The 19,375-nt window shown below is 38.8% G+C and overlaps 1 protein-coding gene and 1 pseudogene across 3 annotated transcripts in view; one reads left to right on the forward strand and one right to left on the reverse strand.

Moving 5' to 3' along the window:
- The window catches only part of LOC122810666, a 91,589-nt pseudogene extending 85,476 nt beyond the window's left edge, over positions 1-6,113 (reverse strand).
- LOC122812030 overlaps positions 1-19,375 on the forward strand; it is a 639,997-nt gene that overhangs the window by 110,531 nt on the left and 510,091 nt on the right. The gene's annotated exons all lie outside the window — the stretch shown is intronic.

Below are 19,375 nucleotides of genomic sequence, written 5' to 3' on the forward strand. Positions count from 1 at the left end.
ATTAAAGGGTAGTTAAAGCCACCTAAATAAGGGAGTTTTTGCTAATTGGAAGATCATTTAGAACACCAGGGAATCTTACACTGTTATCAGGCAACAAAGAATGTGTTCTGTAATAAGCTATTAGTTGTTGACTTAATTCTACCTATGATCTGTAGTTCAGTGTATTCAGTTTGTGAGTCTCTAGGGATCTGCATGGAGGTATTACATTCACTGGCAAACATATAGACTCTAGCACAGTTGCCATTATTTCTGAATGCATGAAAGGTGCAAGACTCTGGTATAGAGGGAGGGCTGTGTTTATATGTAAACCATATTTTTGTAACTACTGTAATAAACCAAGATGCTGCCAGCCCAGCTAGCTGGAATTTTGTAGATACGTAGATATCACTTGAAAATATTAATATGATTTATATAGAAATGTAATACTGCCAACCCTGTTAGATAGAATTTCGTAAATAATTCTAAGTCATTTGTGAATAGTAATATTTGTATGAGTGCCTTAAAAATGTAAGAAAGCTATATGTTCTGTACTGAGCTTCAAGATTGTCACCACAGTGCACCCTGCTGGAAAAGAGCAGAAATGTGTATAAACTATATGTCAATGCAAATGTATGGTTTCATAGTAGAAATTGGGACATACAGAGTTAACTTGCAAAACTCTAAGAAAATAAGCTGATGCGTAAAGAGTTTTACGATGTGTTATGAAGTTAGTTTATCTCAGCTAAGAGACAGGATGTCTAGGCTAGGGGCTTCTTTCTATTGTCTGGAAACAGATGTAATTACAGGTTTTGAAGGTAATTGTTTTACGGCATCCAGTTTCAGCCAAGCTTCTAAGAGAGAGGTGTCAGCTTCTAAAAGATAAGTATTTTTAACAGAGACTTGTTAAATTTTAAGTTCCTGCTAGCCTGGGAAACTTAGGCAGAGGTGACAAGAATGATGTAATCTGAGATGGTTCAGCAGTAATATGTCTTATTAAAGAACTATCTCAGAGAGAATGTGAGTGCATTTTGTATTTTGTTCTGGATCAGACCACATCACCAGCACTTGTCTTACTCTGTAAGTAAGTTATTTAGATACAGTTATTTCTCTTGGAGACAGATGGAAATACAGTAAGATTAGTCTAGCTTTTTTCTATATTTATGTGAGACTGTCCTACTATGTTATTTTAAAGTATTTCCTGTAATTGTGAACTCTATTGTCACTGTGCTGAGTTAATGAGTATTGTCTTATGTTTTTATTATTTATTATTAAATATATTTAGACATTTTAATTTTGGCTGGTTTGCTTACAGATATTTAAGCTCTGAGAGTACTTACATGTATTTGGAAACACTGTACAGGCTACTCTGGAATAGCCTTAGTTTGATCACACTTAACATTCGGATAATAGTAACATTACACAAGAAGATTGGGCACCCTTTGGTAAGGGCCTTTATAGTAGCTGATAAGTAGTGGTTGGTGGCAGTGATAACTACCGTATAGTATGGGTAGAAGGGGGCATAGTTTGTGAACCTGTGCCAGCTTTCGCCAGGAGTGTATGTGTGTTTGTATATAATTTAAATCTCAAAGTGTGTGTGTGTGTGTGTGTGTGTGTGTGTGTGTGTGTGTGTGTGTGTGTGTGTGTGTGTGTGTGTGTGTGTGTCAGCTAGTTGGGCAGGGACACAAAGCATTGGTTGGAGAGAGAGGATGCTGGAGGTTTTGGCTTGACTACTCAGCTGAGATCTTAACCCTACAGCTGTGACAATGGGGGAGTCTTATTGGGAATTTGGAGAGAGGGGGAGAAACCAGCCCCATACTGACTGAGATCTCTGTGTGCTCTTAAGGGAAATGGTACTTTACTGTGTGTGTACTTGTCATCCCTCCCAATGTGCACATCCCTCACTGGTGTTAGTGGTGAGGATTGAGGCTCCTTGATTTCTGGGCCAGTGCACGCACATTACAACTACACATAAACTGATGCTTTCCAAATACAGGAGTACCTCAAGATCAGGTAATTAGGGTGCTCAGTTTTTTTCATATCTACCTGTATGTTAAGACATACTTCATTTTTTATCCTCTGTTAGGATTTGCTGCTTTGTAATTTCTGGTACTTACCTATACAACAAAAGACTGTCTGGAACCATATGCAATTGCATTACATAACACATGAGCTTTTATGCATCATTTTGTGCTTTTTTAAAAATATTTATGTGTTATATTTAATAAAATTAGCCCTTGTACTAGACACTCATGTTTTGTTGTCCTGGATTTTCAGAGTATTGATTTAGAGTTAGTTCACAGCATCAGTAATTTTTTCTTGTTTTTGCTTTTGGTATTTACATATAACAAGGGCTAGGGAGATTGTGTTTTTTGGCAGAATGTTCTGAATCTAGAGCCATCATAAAAAGAAGAACAACAAACCCGAAAAAGTAGTTAATCAGCACACAGAAGCCAGCCAACAATCCAAGAAGACTTTAATGGTTGAAATTAAACGTTTAACACTTTCTTCCCCTGTAGGGACTTCCTCAGAACAACCATCATTCAAAATAACCAGCCCTTATATACCCATTATTAATCAACTATTACTCAATTAATTAAAGGTCACTCCCCATTAAAGTAAAAGCACATAATAAAACATTAAAAATACTATGAAGTGTTAAAAAGCACATGTATTACATAGTAAATATATGAATAAATAGCATATATACATTATACAAAACATTAAATGCTAAAACATGTATAAGACCATAAAAATGTGAAAAAATTACACACAATAATATACATATAATACAAAATGATGTACACACCAGTCAACCCATGATTTGTTTTAGCTTCAAAATGCAAGCTATATTAGTAGTTTCATTAAGCCCAGGAAATCTAGTTGCATCCAATTTTAACTGCCACTTTAATTCACTGCAATCTAAGTGCAAATCAATCACTCTTCCCTGAGGGTCCTTACATAACTGTTCCACAATTAAAAATTTAAAACTATGATCTCTGTAGTCCTTAGAAAGAGCATTGGTGACCTTGGCTTTCCTAATGTCATAAATATGTTCACTAATTCTATTCTTAAAAAGTCTACTAGTTTTTCCTATATAAAATGCAAAACAATTTTGACACTTGGCCAAGTAGATTATGTTTGAACTACAACAATTATAATGTCCATTGATATAAAAATTAAAGCCATTAATTGTAATCCTTTCCTTGGTCTCCAAAATGTAACTACACCAGTTACACCTTCCACATTTATAATTTCCTGCTGGTCTATTTGAACAGCCACCTCTGGACCCCAAGTTTAATTCAAATACATTTTTCAGGGATCTATCTCTCCTAAATACAATTTTTGGAGGGACTTTTCCCACTTTTTGCCTAATGATTGTGTCAAAACTTAAAATATCCCAATTTTTAAGAATTACTTGGGATACTAAACTGGCATTCAAATTAAAAGTGGTGATAAAACTCAAAGCATATTCATTAGGGGTATGTTTCCCACTCACATTCTCCATAGTACTACTATCCTCATCAATCTGCTCCCCTACACCCCTTTTAGGGGAGCTTCTTAATATGGGTTTATATACCCCCCATATGCTTCTTTGTCACCTCTTCAACTATTCTTTCCAAAAATTCCTGTGGATATCCTCTTTTAGAGAACATACCAATAATAATGCCTACTTCTTCCAAAAACTCACTATCAAGGCTGACCATTCTGGCTGCCCTAACCAATTGTCCTTTCACAAGAGACTTTTTTTGGTACTCAGGATGCCAGCTATTGAACTCCAAATAGGAGTTGGAAAAGGTGGGTTTACGATAAATTTTGGAATATAATTTACAACTATGATTATCCAGGGTTAAATCAACATCCAAATATGAGATTTGTTCATTACTGTAGTGATAGGTACACTGCAAAAACTCAACAATGTTGTTAATAAAACTCAGACATTCTTTAAGTTGACTTTCAGTTCCCTTCCATAATAGGAACAGGTCATCCAAGAATCTTGTATAATGCATAACATTATCCCAATGTTCACTCTTCATTAAGTATTCCTGCTCCCAGTATGACATAATCAAATTAGCAAACACTGGGACACAAGAGGCGCCCAAGGCTACTCAGTCAATTGTTTAAAGAACTGGCCCTCAAAATGAATATCATTATTTTGTAACACTATATCCATTAGGGCAGTGATTTTATTAATGGCATCTTGGTCATACAATCCTGTTTTTTGCAACAGTTTTTCCAACCATTGAATACCCACCTCATGGGGAATAACAGAAAAAAGGTTTACCACATCAATAGTAACCAAGAACAATCCTGGTATTACTTTAATCTTATCCAATTCCTCCAAAAAATTCCAAGAACCCTTGGTTATATAAGAGAATTTCTTTAAACCTTTTTGCATAACACTGTCCAGAAACTTACTCATGTAACATATCTTTGGCTTATGCCCATCCACTATAGGATGGAATTTCAGCCTAGCTAAACCCTTATGTATTTTTGGGATACCAAAATAATTAGGTACCATGGGGTAATCATTTTAAGATAATCAAATTCATCCAAAGTAATCTGACCTTGAAGTATCATATCATCCAATGTTAAATCAATGTTCCGATAAGCTATATGAATTTCATTTAAAGAGCTCTCCTGATAGGTACCATCAATTAATAATGAATTAATTTTATCTAAATACTCAACCAATATTCATTAACACTACCCCACTTCCCTTGTCAGGCTTCATAATATGTATTGTTTTATCATTAATAAATTCCTGCAACAGCTTTTCTTCATCTCTAGATAAATTATTAAAATATGAATGTTGTTGATATTTAAATAATTCTCTAATTTCTTTTTCACACATACTTTCATAAAGACGCAGCACATTATTCAACGGGGAGTTGAATACAAGTTTTTTTTTAAAACACTGCCTGCCTCTCCATAATAGGTTTGGCCATTAAACCAAATTTTTAAGTTCACCTTCCTAGTAAAACACTTCGTCAATTAATATGTCCGCTAAATTTCCTTTTCTAGAAGGCACAAAAGTGAATCCTTTAGCTAATAAAGTAGCGTGGTCCACTCCTACCACTTTGGTGGAATAATTATAAATTTTAAAGTCCCTCATACTGTTGTATACAACTACACAACCGTCATTTTCATCACTACGATTAAGGTTCTGGATGTCATAATCAGTCCTACATTCAACACCACAAATTAAACTATTACTATAACCATCAATTGCATTTGGGTTTGCAATAATAGTGTCTAAAAATGCACTGTCAAATTCAAACATAATATTGTTTCCCTGGTCTGCATCACTAACATTTGTCCCCACATTTAAATCATATAACAATCCAGTCTTATGGACACTATGAGCAACAGTGCACACATTATTTACACTAACATTACTATCACTCTCAAGTAAATCAATAACATAGTCCAAAAGTTCATCGGCATCTCTTGTTCAACTATCCCAAATGTTAAACCAGAAGCATTCAGATCAACATCACCAGTCTCAACACTAGGAATTAATTGACTCAGTGCTCCATCTTTAACATGAGCCCCATTATCGATGGGCCTTAGCTTGTGAATCCCATCATGTTTTAACAAAAATGTATTTACAATGGGAGCATTAGGTACTAGAGCTGAATTTAACACACTTGCAACACCCCCGGTGGCTCCAAAGCTATTTAAAACTTCTTTACATACTTCAATATTAGGCACTGACGAAGCCATTAAAGTATCTTCACCTATAACACCATTAATTACAGCACCCGTCCCATGAATATTGTCAACTTTACATAAGGAACCATTGTCATTTGGGGCTACTTGTGAAAATATATTTATCAATTCACTTACGTTAGTGCCAACAGCTCCAACGTTACTACAGACAAAGCCACAGCTCAATACTTGTTTCTTGACTTATTCGGTCTTGCTCCCTGCTTCACATAATCTTTGTAATTTCCCTCGGAAAAATGGAGCTGTTGATTTTTACCCCACAGTCTTTCTGAGTGTCTTAGTTCATCATTGGATACACCTGCTGATCTCGAACTGAGCCGTTGGCCCTTTTGAAAATTCGGAGCTGACGTCACCTGCTCAGCACGTCCACCCTCTCCATCAATGTCATCACGCTGACTGACTACCATATTACCAGTGGAACAAGGATATACCTTATGATATTTATATTCATTAATGTCCCTTTTCAGTTTGTTTTGTTTTCTCAAAAAAATAACATTACAGTCTTTGTCAACATTCTCAAAGATGCCAGTAAAAACTGCCTTATGAGCAGAAAATTGCAGGTCACTTAGGATAGCTTGATTTTATACATCTAAGTTATTACTTCGAGAGTCCATGACTTGCTTTAATTTTTATATCAATGGACATTATAATTGTTGTAGTTCAAACATAGTCTACATGGCCAAATGTCAAAGTTGTTTTGCATTTTATATAGGAAAAACTATTAGCCTTTTTAAGAATATAATTAGTGAACATATTTATGACATTAGAAAAGCCAAGGTCACCAATGCTCTTTATAAACATATTAAGGACTACAGAGATCATAGTTTTAAATTTTTAATTGTGGAATAGTTATGTAAGGACCCCCAGGGGAGAGTGAGTGGTTTGCACTTAGATAGTAGTGAAGTGGCAGTTAAAATTGGATGCAACTAGATTTCCAGGGCTTAATGAAACTACTAATATAGCTTACATTTTGAAGCTAAAACAGATCATGGGTTGACTGGGGACATCATTTTGTATTATATGTATATTATTGTGTGTAATTTTTTCACATTTTTATGGTCTTATACATTTTTTAGCATTTAATGTTTTGTGTAATGTATATATGCTATTTATTCATATATTTACTATGTAATACATGTGCTTTTTAATACTTCATAGTATTTTTAATGTTTTATTATGTGCTTTTACTTTAATGGGGAGTGACCTTTAATTAATTGAGTAATAGTTGATTAATAATGGGTATATAAGGGCTGGTTATTTTGAATGATGGTTGTTCTGAGGAAGTCCCTACAGGGGAAGAAAGCGCTAAACTTTTAATTTCAATCATTAAAGTCTTCTTGGATTGTTGGCTGACTTCTGTGTGCTGATTGAATACTTTGTCTAGAGCCACTTATAATGAATGCTATTGCAACGAAAGAAGCTTTTGGAAGTTGTTGTTGTTGTTTGTCTTTTGGCTTTTAGGGGTCGCCACAGTGGAACTCTGGTCCGCTAATGATTGGCAGTAGATTTTCACGAACGCCAAGGTGCCAGCTCAACGTCCAACCTTCAACGAAGGCATGCCCATTTACGCATGTCTTTCGAAAGCCCATCCAACTGTGGGGAGGACATGCAGACTCCACACAGAAGGTACTCCCCGCACTTCAGCCGAGAATTGAACAGGAGAACCTCTTGCTGTGAGGCAACAATGCTACCACTGCACCACCGCGGATGAAAGAAGCTTTTGGAAGTAATAGGTAGTAAAAGAATTCTGCACTGAAGTGCAGTGAAGGCTGTTTTGTTGAAATGAACTGTACTACTACTGAACAGAGGAGTTTCTGGAGTTGCTGATTTATCCATGGCTATGCAGACATGAAGTTAATATATACAAGTAAGGGGTTGTAGGGATGCATACATAATGAAAAAAGTCAGTCCTACTGGTGTTTCCCTAACTTTTTAGGTTTGGTTTGTTTACTATTTCATTCAGGCAACAAACTGATATGTATTTCTTCATTTGAATAGTGTAGATTTTTTTATGTCTGGAAGTTTGTTACTGCTTTTAAACAGATTTTTCTGACAGCAAATATTTTATTTATTTAGACATTGGTTTTATGATATGAATCCAAAGCGTCCATTACCTGTTATCTCTGGGTAAGACAGGTGGAATATTAGAAAGCTATTAAATCCTGTGGGGAAAAAGAACACGTTTTTCTGTTTTGAACTGATTTGTACTATTCTGTGAAATATCAGTAGAGCCCAGTGCATAGATTATATTGTTTTTGTCTGTGCAATCCATTGTTTAAACAATCTTTTTACTGCTCAGTAAACCAAACAAGAAAAACCCTATCTGGAGTGACTAATACATGTCTCTTCTAGGCTGGGTTGTCTTTTGCCCAGGTACATAAATGGTCAATGTAGTACCAATAAAAATATCTGTGGTTTTCACTTCCCATCCTTAAAACAGCCATGCTAATTAATATGCATAAAAAGAATGATGTTACCACAGCTGCAGTAGGCCACCGATAATCAGCCATTGTTAATGTGACAGGATGTAGTGAGACCACATTAAGCACACTATCTGCTTCTGTGCATGCATTAGAAAAATATAAGAATATAAATGAGGTGGGAATCCTCATATAAAGTTCTAAACCACATACTGCACAAGCAAGTCTGTTTCCTCTACTGAAAGAGTTACAGAGATCTCTAACAAGAAAACAGGAAGTGAGCTTTCTGCTGACAGGAACTTAATAAATACCTTAGTGACCTTCCTGCGAATATGAGTTTAGGTATAGTGAAACCTGACTATTCTTACTAAAGCTGTATTGAAAGTGAAATAAAGATATTGAACCTTATATTTAGAATGACAACACATATTATTTGCTTTCAGTGTTCACCCAGATGTTCTCTCAAATTATTAGTAAATACTCACTTTTCCATGTCTTGTAGTAAGCTACAGTTCTAGTGGCCAAAGATTCATACCGCTCCTGTTTATGATAATCATGATCAGTCAGAAGAATTTTCTGTAGGCGTTGTCTTCTTCATTAAGTCACATCAGAGAGACTGGTATTCTTTTCCATGGTGCAGCAAGCAAGAAAAAAGAAAAGAAAAGTCTGTCATTAAGATTTCATCAGTGCTGGCCTTATGTGAGATGGAGACCAAGGCAAAGGACTCCTCATGTGTCATCCCCTGCTTCCCCCATACTGGTTTCCTGCACCATTTAGATAGCTTACTTCTAGCTTGCTTTTTTTCTAGTTTGCTTATCCTCAACTTTTGTTATCCATCATTTGAACAGATGCTAATGGGATAAGACTACATTGTAATAACTGTGGTGGAAATAATTGATTTAAGCCGGGGGCAGGGACTACTAGGCTTCAAGAAGCGGTGGAAGCTTGCATTCTCTTAGATGTACTTTTGCAGTTGTTTTCCAATGTTTTGATCCATTGATTTCCTGAACAAAAATTATAAGTAGGGAAATAAATTTGGTTTATTTATTTATTTATTTTAAGCAAGAAACAAAATTGTGTCCACGGCTTAATATGCAAAGCTGACAAAACTGTAATTTCTAATAAACTAAAAAGACATATGAATGTAAAGGTACACAAATAATATCTGGGAAAACAGCCCTGCCAATAAAAAAAATACTCCCCTTCTGTGTACCTCTCTGTTGTTAGATTGGGATGAAAGTAAAAGAACAAATGCCCAAGTTATTGTTGTCGTACATATATATACAACATACCTCCTCACTCTTGCCACCAGAGACAGGCACTTTTTGAGTAAACATATTATCTGCATCCACAAAGTAACCCCCCAGAGAGATGGCTACTTCTAGTGATCACCACCAATGTATGATCTTTAGGAAGCAGACAGAATCATTGCCAGAGTAATGAACTTCATTTACTGCCACAACACCAACCATAATCACTGTTAAAAAAATAATGAAAGTGCTCTGTGGGCCATGTATACTTTTACAGATCGCAGACTACAACATCTGGTTACCTATCAGGATTCTTAAAAAGTACCTGCTGCACTCCGGCCTGTCCAGCGTGACATACACCCTGACCTGCTGCCACATTTTTAGTTCTGTCATGGCCATTACATCCATGCCATTGTTTACAGTTTGTAATATTATTGCTCTTTGGCGCTCACTGATTCATTGTCTAAACTGTGTGTGTGTGGGGGGTGGAACAGAAAGCCCACAAACTGAATGTTCAGGTATACTACATGTTTTGGGGAGGATGGCACAGCCTTATCTGCTCAGAAGAGGGTCATGGCAGCAGCTTTTACAGGCAAGATTTATTTACTTAGAAATAAACAAATAATTAAAATGCAGAAAAGCATCCTAGCTGAACAGTATCCTAGGTATCTCACTAATTTGTCTATGGCTGGCTCTGCATACTGTGGGAGGCAAGCTTCATTTTGAGATGTAAACAAGTATTACTAAACTAAGAGACATAGTAACCAACTGTTTGTTTGGAAAATAAGAGACATTTTAAAAGACTTAAGTTTGAAACAATATGAATACATTTAGTTTTTTGATGGAGCTTATTTCTGTTTTTATAATCAAAATTTAATTTAATGAAAAGGTCTTTTACATGGGTGACTAAGCAGTACTGTTTGATTGAGTGAGGTGCTTACAAAAAAAAAATGACAAAACTCATAAACACAGGTCTTTTGGAAGATTTGTTCAACTATGAAGTGAGGGGGGAGGCAAGGGTTGCATTCATTCCATAAGTTGACATAACCAATCCATATCACTGCCATTTAGTCGATGGGAGAACCCCCGAGGTAACATCTATTTGGCAATTTGTGCAATATTGTACAACTGGCTATCTTACAAGTGAATAACCCTGGATCCCATTAACTCTAACTATTAAAAACTCCAGTCACTTGATAAATTGTTCAAAAACATCATTAATATGGTTTCAAATGCATGTATTTTTAATGTAGATAAAGTCACACAACCCCTACTTGCCTTGAATAATGTTAAACAACAAAAAAAGATTCCAAAAGAGTTGCTTTCAGTGCAAGTCTTCACAGATTCCAAAAACTTACTCTTTTTTAATTTCTCCAAGTCTTTTGGGTTTTTAATACCATGGCGGGAATGGACCCCATTCCTAAGTCAAAGTATGATTAAAGTTCATGAAATTAGTATTGTTTCAATCTTTGATGTCAGCCAGTAGTGCTCTTCATAGCACCCGCACTGTACCCAGTAATGACTCCTTCTGCAGTTCGTATGGAGTTGCATGTATTGGTAGCATATCTAAATATGACTGTAAATTCTTTTTATAAGACCAGTTGTTCTTACTACTATTGGAACTGTCTGGGTATCTGTCTTCCACATTGCTTTCATTTCTGCCTGCAGATCCTAATAGTATATGACTTTGTGTATGTCTGTACGCAAGACACTGTAGTCACTGGGAGTGGCAATTTCAATGATCAATGCTACTCTTGTCTTCTTTTCTTTGACCACTAAATCCATTCAGTAAAAACTAAATGAAAACTCCAGCAAAGCTAGAACTTCCACTGAGTGACCTCCCAAACCTCTTGCATCAGAGGCACATGAGATATATGCAAATGATCCTTATGAACATCAGGTGTTTCAGATAATTGGTGATTCTGAATATCCATGACTTGTTTTGTCGTTTTAATGGATAATTTCAGGCTAATAAAGCCAAACCCCACTAGCTGTGGATATGCATATATCGGCCTTGTTATGACCTCATCAGCACAGCACAAGCAGAGTGTTTGACTAAGCCTAAGAAACACATGGCTGTTATACCCAACTGATGTCCATTATCGTTAGGGTCACTGCAAAAATATCCCAAACAACAAACTAAAACAATGAGTGAGAAGGTCACTGAAAAACCAGTCAGTAAAAACAAAATGAAAACTCCAGCAAAGCTAGAACTTCCACTGAGTGACCTCCCAAATCTCTTGCATCAGAGGCACATGGGATATAGGCAAATGATCCTTATGAACATTAGGTGTTTCAGCTATTAGCTATTAGTGGAAGTTCTAGCTTTGCTGGAGTTTTCATTTTGTTTTTATTAATTGGACCACTAGATCCGGTTTTCTAGCATCTATCTTTTGAACTGTTAGTAATGGTGATCCCATGTGATGTAGACTTCTTCATTTTCTGTGATGCTTTGTGGCTCATGTTTCCAGTGTTTTTCGGCCACTTCAGTGCCATAATGTTTTCACAATGCCCAGTGCAATAGTCTCACCACATTATTTTGCCTTTCAGTATACAGTCCTTCTGCCATTAATATGTCACAACCTGTAACAAGGTGCGCACATGTTTCCAATTCAGTTTCTCCCACATGTTCAATGGACTTTGTAAACCAACGTGTACGTAGCCCACTATCTTGGGCCTTCAATATTAACCTTTCATCTCTTGGTTTGAATTCGCCTCTCCTTAACCATTCCTGCATTTGTTCCTGATCAACATGAGGTACTTCCAGTAGTTTTCTATACTTGCAACTATATTTATGCTTTTTCCATATTTCTTGCCTTCTCATCTGATCCTTCACCTTATATTCTTTCTTTTTTTTCTTTTGGCACATTCAGTTGCTGCCTGATTTTTATCTACAGGTTTGATTTCCATTCTTGCTTGATGCCAATAAGCTTCTGCTAGATTAAGCAGAGAAGTCATCTTAGATTTATTCTCCTCATGTTTCAAAATGTTCACTATGTTTGGGTCTTGTGAGGTCAGCAGATATGTGTGGAGTTCCATGTGCAGATCTATACATATAATCAATCTCAAGGAGGATCATCCCTCCTTCGGAACAGGGAATTATATAATCTTGGTATGCATTGATTTTTTTATAAATTATTTGTTGAGCATGAAACATCCTTCTTGTTTTCCTAGCTAATCTATCCAACACATTTTGAGGCCAGTCAATCACTCCAAAACTGTAAACTAGGACAGGAAGTGCTAATTGATTTATAGCTTGAATTTTGTACCTAGATGTCAGTGCTGTTTTCAGGAATAATTTAAGTCTTCTGAAATATTTCTTACTAAGTTTTATTCACATTTGTTCATGTTTTATTGTTCATAGGTTCATAGGTGTGTACTAGGCTAACGGCCTTGAGCCTATGAAAGCCTAGCCCAATAAGATTCCCTGGTATCATGTTGCACAAAGTTAGTTCCCATTGCCCCTATCAAGCAAGGCAACTGAGATGATTCCTGGGGTGAATTTTCTATTGCTCATCCACTCGTCAAGATTTCTCTTGAAGTGGGCCAGTGAGGTGCTCTGCTTGACGTGGATGGGAAGTCTCTTCCAGAGCATGGGCAGTCTCTGGGTTAGGAACCTATCCCTCCAGCATGTTCTGTTCATTGTGGTAATGAGGTTTAGATCTCTGGATCAGACATGGTTTTGTAGGTCAAGCAGAGATTGCCTCTAAGGAGGTGATATGAGATGGAGTATAGCTGGAGTTTTTTGAGTCTGTCTGTATAGGGCATGTGTTTAAGGCATAGAATCCTTTTAGTGAGGTATTTGTGTGGCCTTTCCAGCTGTTGCAGGTGTCTAGTGAGGTACATGCCAAAAGAGGCATTGTATTCTATAATAGGTCTAATGAGGGATGAGTAGAGAGGGATGATGACCTCATTCTTCCTAGTTGAGAAACCCTTTGTGATGAGATGTGCCACATAGAAGTATTTTCTGACCACAGTGGCAATGTGGTTGCGGAAGGAGAGGGTGCTATCAACCTGTGTTCCCAGATCTCTTATCACATCTTCTGAGTTTAGTGGACTACTGCTGATGTGGTAGTTCATGGGCACTGAGCTTTTTCCAAAGGGAATAACGATGCATTTTGTGGCATTTCGCTTAAGGCTGTAGTTCTGGCACCAGTCATTGGTCTCAGTGATGCCTCTTTGTAGGATGTCTACTTCAGTTGGAGATTCTATAATGGCTCCCAGTTTGCAATCATCTGCAAACTTGGCCAGCCAGAGTCCTTTTGTGTTGGCTTGAACTTCAGAGAAGTAGATGCAAAACAGGAGGGGACCCAGGACAGATCCTGTGAGACACCACTCGTGACTGGTCAATAGTCAGATTTGGAGTCCGCTACTTTCACAGTGTGAGTTCTATCAGTGAGCTGTTTAGCAACCCACCTTGTGACATAGGGGTTTATGCCTAGTTTAGTGAGTCAAGCTATGATTCCTGAGTGAGGAATGGTATCAAAGTCCTTGGCAAGATCAATTCCCAAATATTTCTACACTCCTTCTTGCTCAAGTTCTTTTATATCATATTCTTGTCCCAATATAATGTTTTCTTGGTGTTGCAGTTTTCCTGCTTTAAAGGTTGCTTTTGCACATTTATCAAGACCAAATCACATTCTTATATCATTTAAAAAAGTTTTGATAACTTGCACAAAGTACAGTTTTGTACCTACCATAAATATAGATGTTCATCGTTTTACCCTGCTGCAGTCATCACACTTGGGTTATCCTGCCGTCAGTTGGTCCCGCAGTCAGCCTGATTTCCAAAGTCTTGGTACGGCATCGGGGTCTGTCACTTCTTCCCTGACGTCAGTGTGCGAGGGGTATATAAGAGGCATCCAACACCATTTTCTTCAGTCTTTCTTGCCACGCGGTGCCCGAAGCAGAAGCAGTTCGCAAGTCCCGGTTGGCCGACACCTGAGATTTTCTAACCGAATTTCAGTCCGAAGTCTTCAATAAAGCTAAGTATCCCATTGGGGAATCTTTTCTTGCCTCAGTCCGATGTCAGTAAAAGCTAACAATTGCATTTCTTGTGGGAAGCAAATACCTCATAAGGACTTCCATTCTTATTGTATTCCTTGCCTAGGCCCAGACCACGACATCACAGGTTGTCGGTTTTGTGCTAGGTTTAATAAATGAACTATCAAACGCTGTTTTGACTTCGCACGACATTACTTTGGTAGGAAATTTAATTATATCATACCGTCAGAGCAGCCGACGACCAGCATGCTTAAAAAACGCAAGGATAAGGACAGGCAGCCTAGGAACAAGCCAGATTCTGAAGCCTCTGCTGGGCCTGTCGCCGGTTCTCCGGTTTTCAGTGAGGTGCCTACGCAGCCCCTGACAACTGCAGAATTGGAACCCCAGACAGCTGCAGATTCTCAAGCGGAGTGTACTAGGCTGTTGCAGCCATCTTCATTAGGCCCTTCCGACACCAGAGCAGAAGGAGATCCTGGTGCAGTAGAAACACCTTTGGTTGCAGAAAGTGTCTTCAGACCGACTACACTCACCATTAAATCTTATGCTAAGCTTAAAACTCCATTAAAGCCAAAAAAGACTGTACATCAGTCTCCAGTTCAAGGCCCCATGCCTAAGAAACAGATGCTTAAGATGGCTGAAGATTTGATTACCCTAATCAGGGGTTTCCACCCCTCCCCAGATAAAAGACCAAGACAAGAGGAGGGTTATGCTTCCTCTGACCAGGTTTCAATTTCCTCAGATTCTTCTGAGGAACAGGATTACACTTTTCCCCCTTATGAAGACTCTGATGCTAAAGACTCTATTCCCTCAGCATCTCTCCCTGAAGACTACTCCTTTGGGGAAAATTTACATACCATGAGGGAACATTTCCACTGGGAAAGCCAGGACTACTCTGATTCTAAGAAAAGGCTCCGAGAGTTCCTTTTACTACGCCAGCACCAACCACTTGCTATCCCTCCAGTTTTAAACATTGTGAATGATGTTTACTTGGAGTCTAGTCTAAATCCAGACTCTCTACCTCCTGCTCCAACCAAACCAGACAGGTACTACAGAGTACCTGACTCACACAAATTCCTTTATAAAAGCCCTGTGGCTGACCCAGAAACAATTTTGCAGGGTCCCAAAGGGGCTAAAGCTTCTATGGCTAAAAATCCTGTACTCTCTGAAAGGGATTCCAGAGCCCTAGATAGATGGGGTATACACCTCAGCTACTCTGGCTATGAGAGCATTACATTGTCATTTTCACATGCTGAAATATCAGCAATTCCTAATGTGTGAATTAAAACAAAAAATGAGCACACATTCTGAACAGTCTGAATTCAAGGAAATGCAGGATCTGTTGCATGCAGCTGAACAGGTGGGCAAACATACTTTACAATGTGGATTTGATTCATTGGAAGCTTCCTGTAGCACAGCTGTTACTGGCTCTGTTATACGTAGACATACTTGGTTAAAAGAACAAACCCTCCCTGACCATGTTAAAGCAAAATTATTGGATGCACCTTTACAACAGGATGTATTATTTGGTGTCAAAGCAGAACAGGTTTTAAAGAAAATGGAGGATAAGGCAAAGTCTATGCAGATGGTCAAGGATTTTTTACAGGTACAACCCCCTCATTTCAGCAGAAATTGGCCAACAAAAAACTTTCCAGCTTCAGACAGATCACAGAGGGGCAAATACAGACGCCCAAGGGGCAGAGGCCAGTCACAAGGCCCTTACAAACCTCGCCAATGGGGTTCTGCTATCCAGAAAGGAGGAGAAGACAAGCCCCAAGCTAGCAGAAGGCAGACACAATGACTCTATCCTCAAACTACCAAGCAAATCTCTCTTGGCAGCTCCCTTGGGAGGAAAATTAGCACTTTTTGCAGACAACTGGCACATCATCACAAAAGACAAATGGGTCCTAAACATTGTCTCGCAAGGATACAGATTCCATTTTCATACCTTGCCAAGGATAAAAGGAATGCCAAACCTGCCACCAAATCAATGGGCATAGGCACAAAAACAAATTACAGCTCTCATGGACATGAGAGTCATTCAACAGGTACCTACACAGGAGCAAGGACAAGGATTTTACTCAAGACTCTTTCTAGTCCCAAGAAAAGACAAAGCATGGAGACCCATTCTTGTTCTTTCAGTTCTGAACACCTATCTACAAGTACCAAAATTCAAGATGCTAACACTACAGCAGCTTCTTCCCATGCTGGGCAAGAATGCTTGGCTAGTAATGTTGGACCTCAAGGAGGCATACCTGCATGTCTCTATCAGACAAAATTGTAGAAGATACCTCCGCTTCATTGCAGGTTCAACCCATTATCAGTTCTCTGCGTTGCCCTTTGGCTTATCTACTGCTCCCAGGGTCTTCACAAAATGCCTGGCACCAGTAATTGCAGACAAAGAGGAATTCAAATATACCCATACCTGGACAACTGCCTTATTCAAGCAGACAGCAAGGGCATTCTTTTAAAGCATCTGGCATTTGTCAAACACCTTTTAAGTTGCCTAGGGTACACAGTAAACAAAAATAAATCAAAACTAGTGCCCTCACAGAACATAATATTCCTGAGTGCCAGCTTGAATACAATGGCTCAGATGGCTTATCTCACGCCAGACAAGCAACAACAGCTGACTCAATGCTTCAAAATAATGGCAACAAAGACCCAACTCTCTGCAAGAAAAATTCTGCAGGCCTTGGGATTCATGGCATCTTGCATACTACTAATACCATTTGCAAAACTGCATATGAGGAAATTACAATGGTACCTGAAAAGTGTATGGACAGCCACAGCTTGGAAACAATGATACTACTCATTCCCTGCCTTCAACAGGAGTTTCTATGGTGAGCACAGGCATGTCACCTCAACAAGGGTCAGCCTTTCACCTTACCCCCAGCCAGGCAAACTATGACAACAGATGCATCAGACTATGCCTGGGGAGCACACATGGCAGGTCAGTGCATTCAGGGCAAATGGACTACAGATCAAAGGCATCTGCATCTGCATGTCAATCAAAAAGAAATGCTAGCAGTACAGAATGCCCTAACAGCTTTCAAGGACCTCTTACACCCAGGACAACTAATAATAAAGATGGACAATACCACAGTAATGTGGTACATAAACAAGCAAGGGGGCACACATTCCTACCCTCTATGCAGGCAAGCAATGACCTTGTGGAACACAGCACTGTCTTACCAAGTTCAATTACAAGCACAATTCCTGCCAGGAAAGAAAAACACATTGGCAGATGACCTAAGCAGAAACATCATGGATCCCCACGAGTGGAAACTAGATCCACAAGTATTTGCAATGATAACTCAAAAACGGGGATGCCCAGACATAGATCTGTTTGCCAACCCCCAAAACTACCAACTTCAAAAATTTTGCACAAGGACATTCCATCCACAAGCTTGGAAAGTTGACGCCCTCTCATTCAGTTGAAAACATTAACAGTGTATGCCTTTCCTCCACTGCCTCTTCTAGCAAAGGTAGTGCTGAAAGTCAAATTAGAGAGGCCACAAATGATACTCATTGTACCAGACGGGCCATGCCAGCACTGGCATCCAATTCTAAGGAACATGGCCCATGGCCCACCATGGATTTTACCACAAATTCCTCACCTGCTCACCCAGCGAGATAGTCAGATTCTACACAGCCAGCTCAAGACTTTAAACCTGGCTGCATTGCAGATTACCTAAACAACCAGCAAACACCTCTATCCAAAGCTGTTATGGATGTCATTCTGGAGGCCAGGAGGCCCAGCACCAGGAAAACCTATTCAGACAAATGGAAAAGATTTTGCGCCTGGAACCAGGCTAAAGGCCAAAATCCCCTTGATCCAAACATTCCTCAGATTCTGCAATATTTAACTGAGATGTTGCACAAAGGACTTTCCTTTTCATCCATTAAGATCCATGCCTCAGCAATTTCAGCTCATTACAACACAGATCCTCCTTTATTTTCACATCCACTCCTAAGACAGTACCTCAGAGGGGCTAAGAACATAAGCCCACCCAGGAGAGCACCAACACCTACTTGGGATCTCAACTTTGTTCTGGAAAAGCTTACAAAGCCCTTTGAACCAGCTTTTTCAGCTGATTTAAAATTTATTTCATGGAAAACTGCCCTGATACTAGCAATAACTTCAGCTAGAAGAGTCTCAGAGCTACAGGCACTAATGGCAGTGGAGCCTTTCCTCATTTTTCATCAAGAAAGAGTCTCTCTACAAACTAACCTTTCCTTTATGCCAAAGGTGGTATCCAGTGTGGCCCTAAACCAAACCATTCATTTGCCCACCTTTTTCCCAAATCCCCAGAACAAAGGAGAAAGACTCCTGCACTCTTTAGACATTCACAGGCAATTACGTTACTACTTGGATAAAACTAAGGCTTTCATAAAATCTGACCAGCTCTTTGTAGCCTATGCTGCAGGATCACAAGGAAAAGCTATCTCAAAACAGACCATTTCAAAATGGATAGGACATTGCATACGTTTCTGCTACACGCATCATGGGAAACCGGTACCTGCTAAAATTAGGTCCCACTCCACCAGGGCTACAGCTACATCAGCAGCCTTTCTCAGGGGGGTGCCAACCAAGGATATTCTGGAAGCTGCAACTTGGAGTTCAGTGCACACCTTCACCAAACACTATCACTTACCTCTATATTCTAAGACTAGAGCTGGTTTTGCCACTGCAGTTTTGCAGAGCCTACTAGCTTCTTCTAACCCTGTTTAACTCCACCACCCATCCTTAGCTTTGGGATTCAACCCAAGTGTGATGACTGCAGCAGGGTAACACGATGAACATAGTACAGTTTTGTACCTACCATAAATATAGATGTTCAAGTGTTCACCCTGCTGCAGTCCAGGTTACCCTCCCTCCATCCCCTGTGAACTAGCTGGACTTATCTATACCATTCTATCCTACACAACCTCTGTGGTGTATTTGCTTGTGCCTGAAGGTATTGTTTTATTTTTATATGTATTATATATATATAT

Source organism: Protopterus annectens, chromosome 9.part0, assembly GCF_019279795.1.
Source record: "Protopterus annectens isolate FY-2018-M chromosome 9.part0, PAN1.0, whole genome shotgun sequence".
Taxonomy (NCBI): Eukaryota; Metazoa; Chordata; order Ceratodontiformes; family Protopteridae; genus Protopterus; species Protopterus annectens.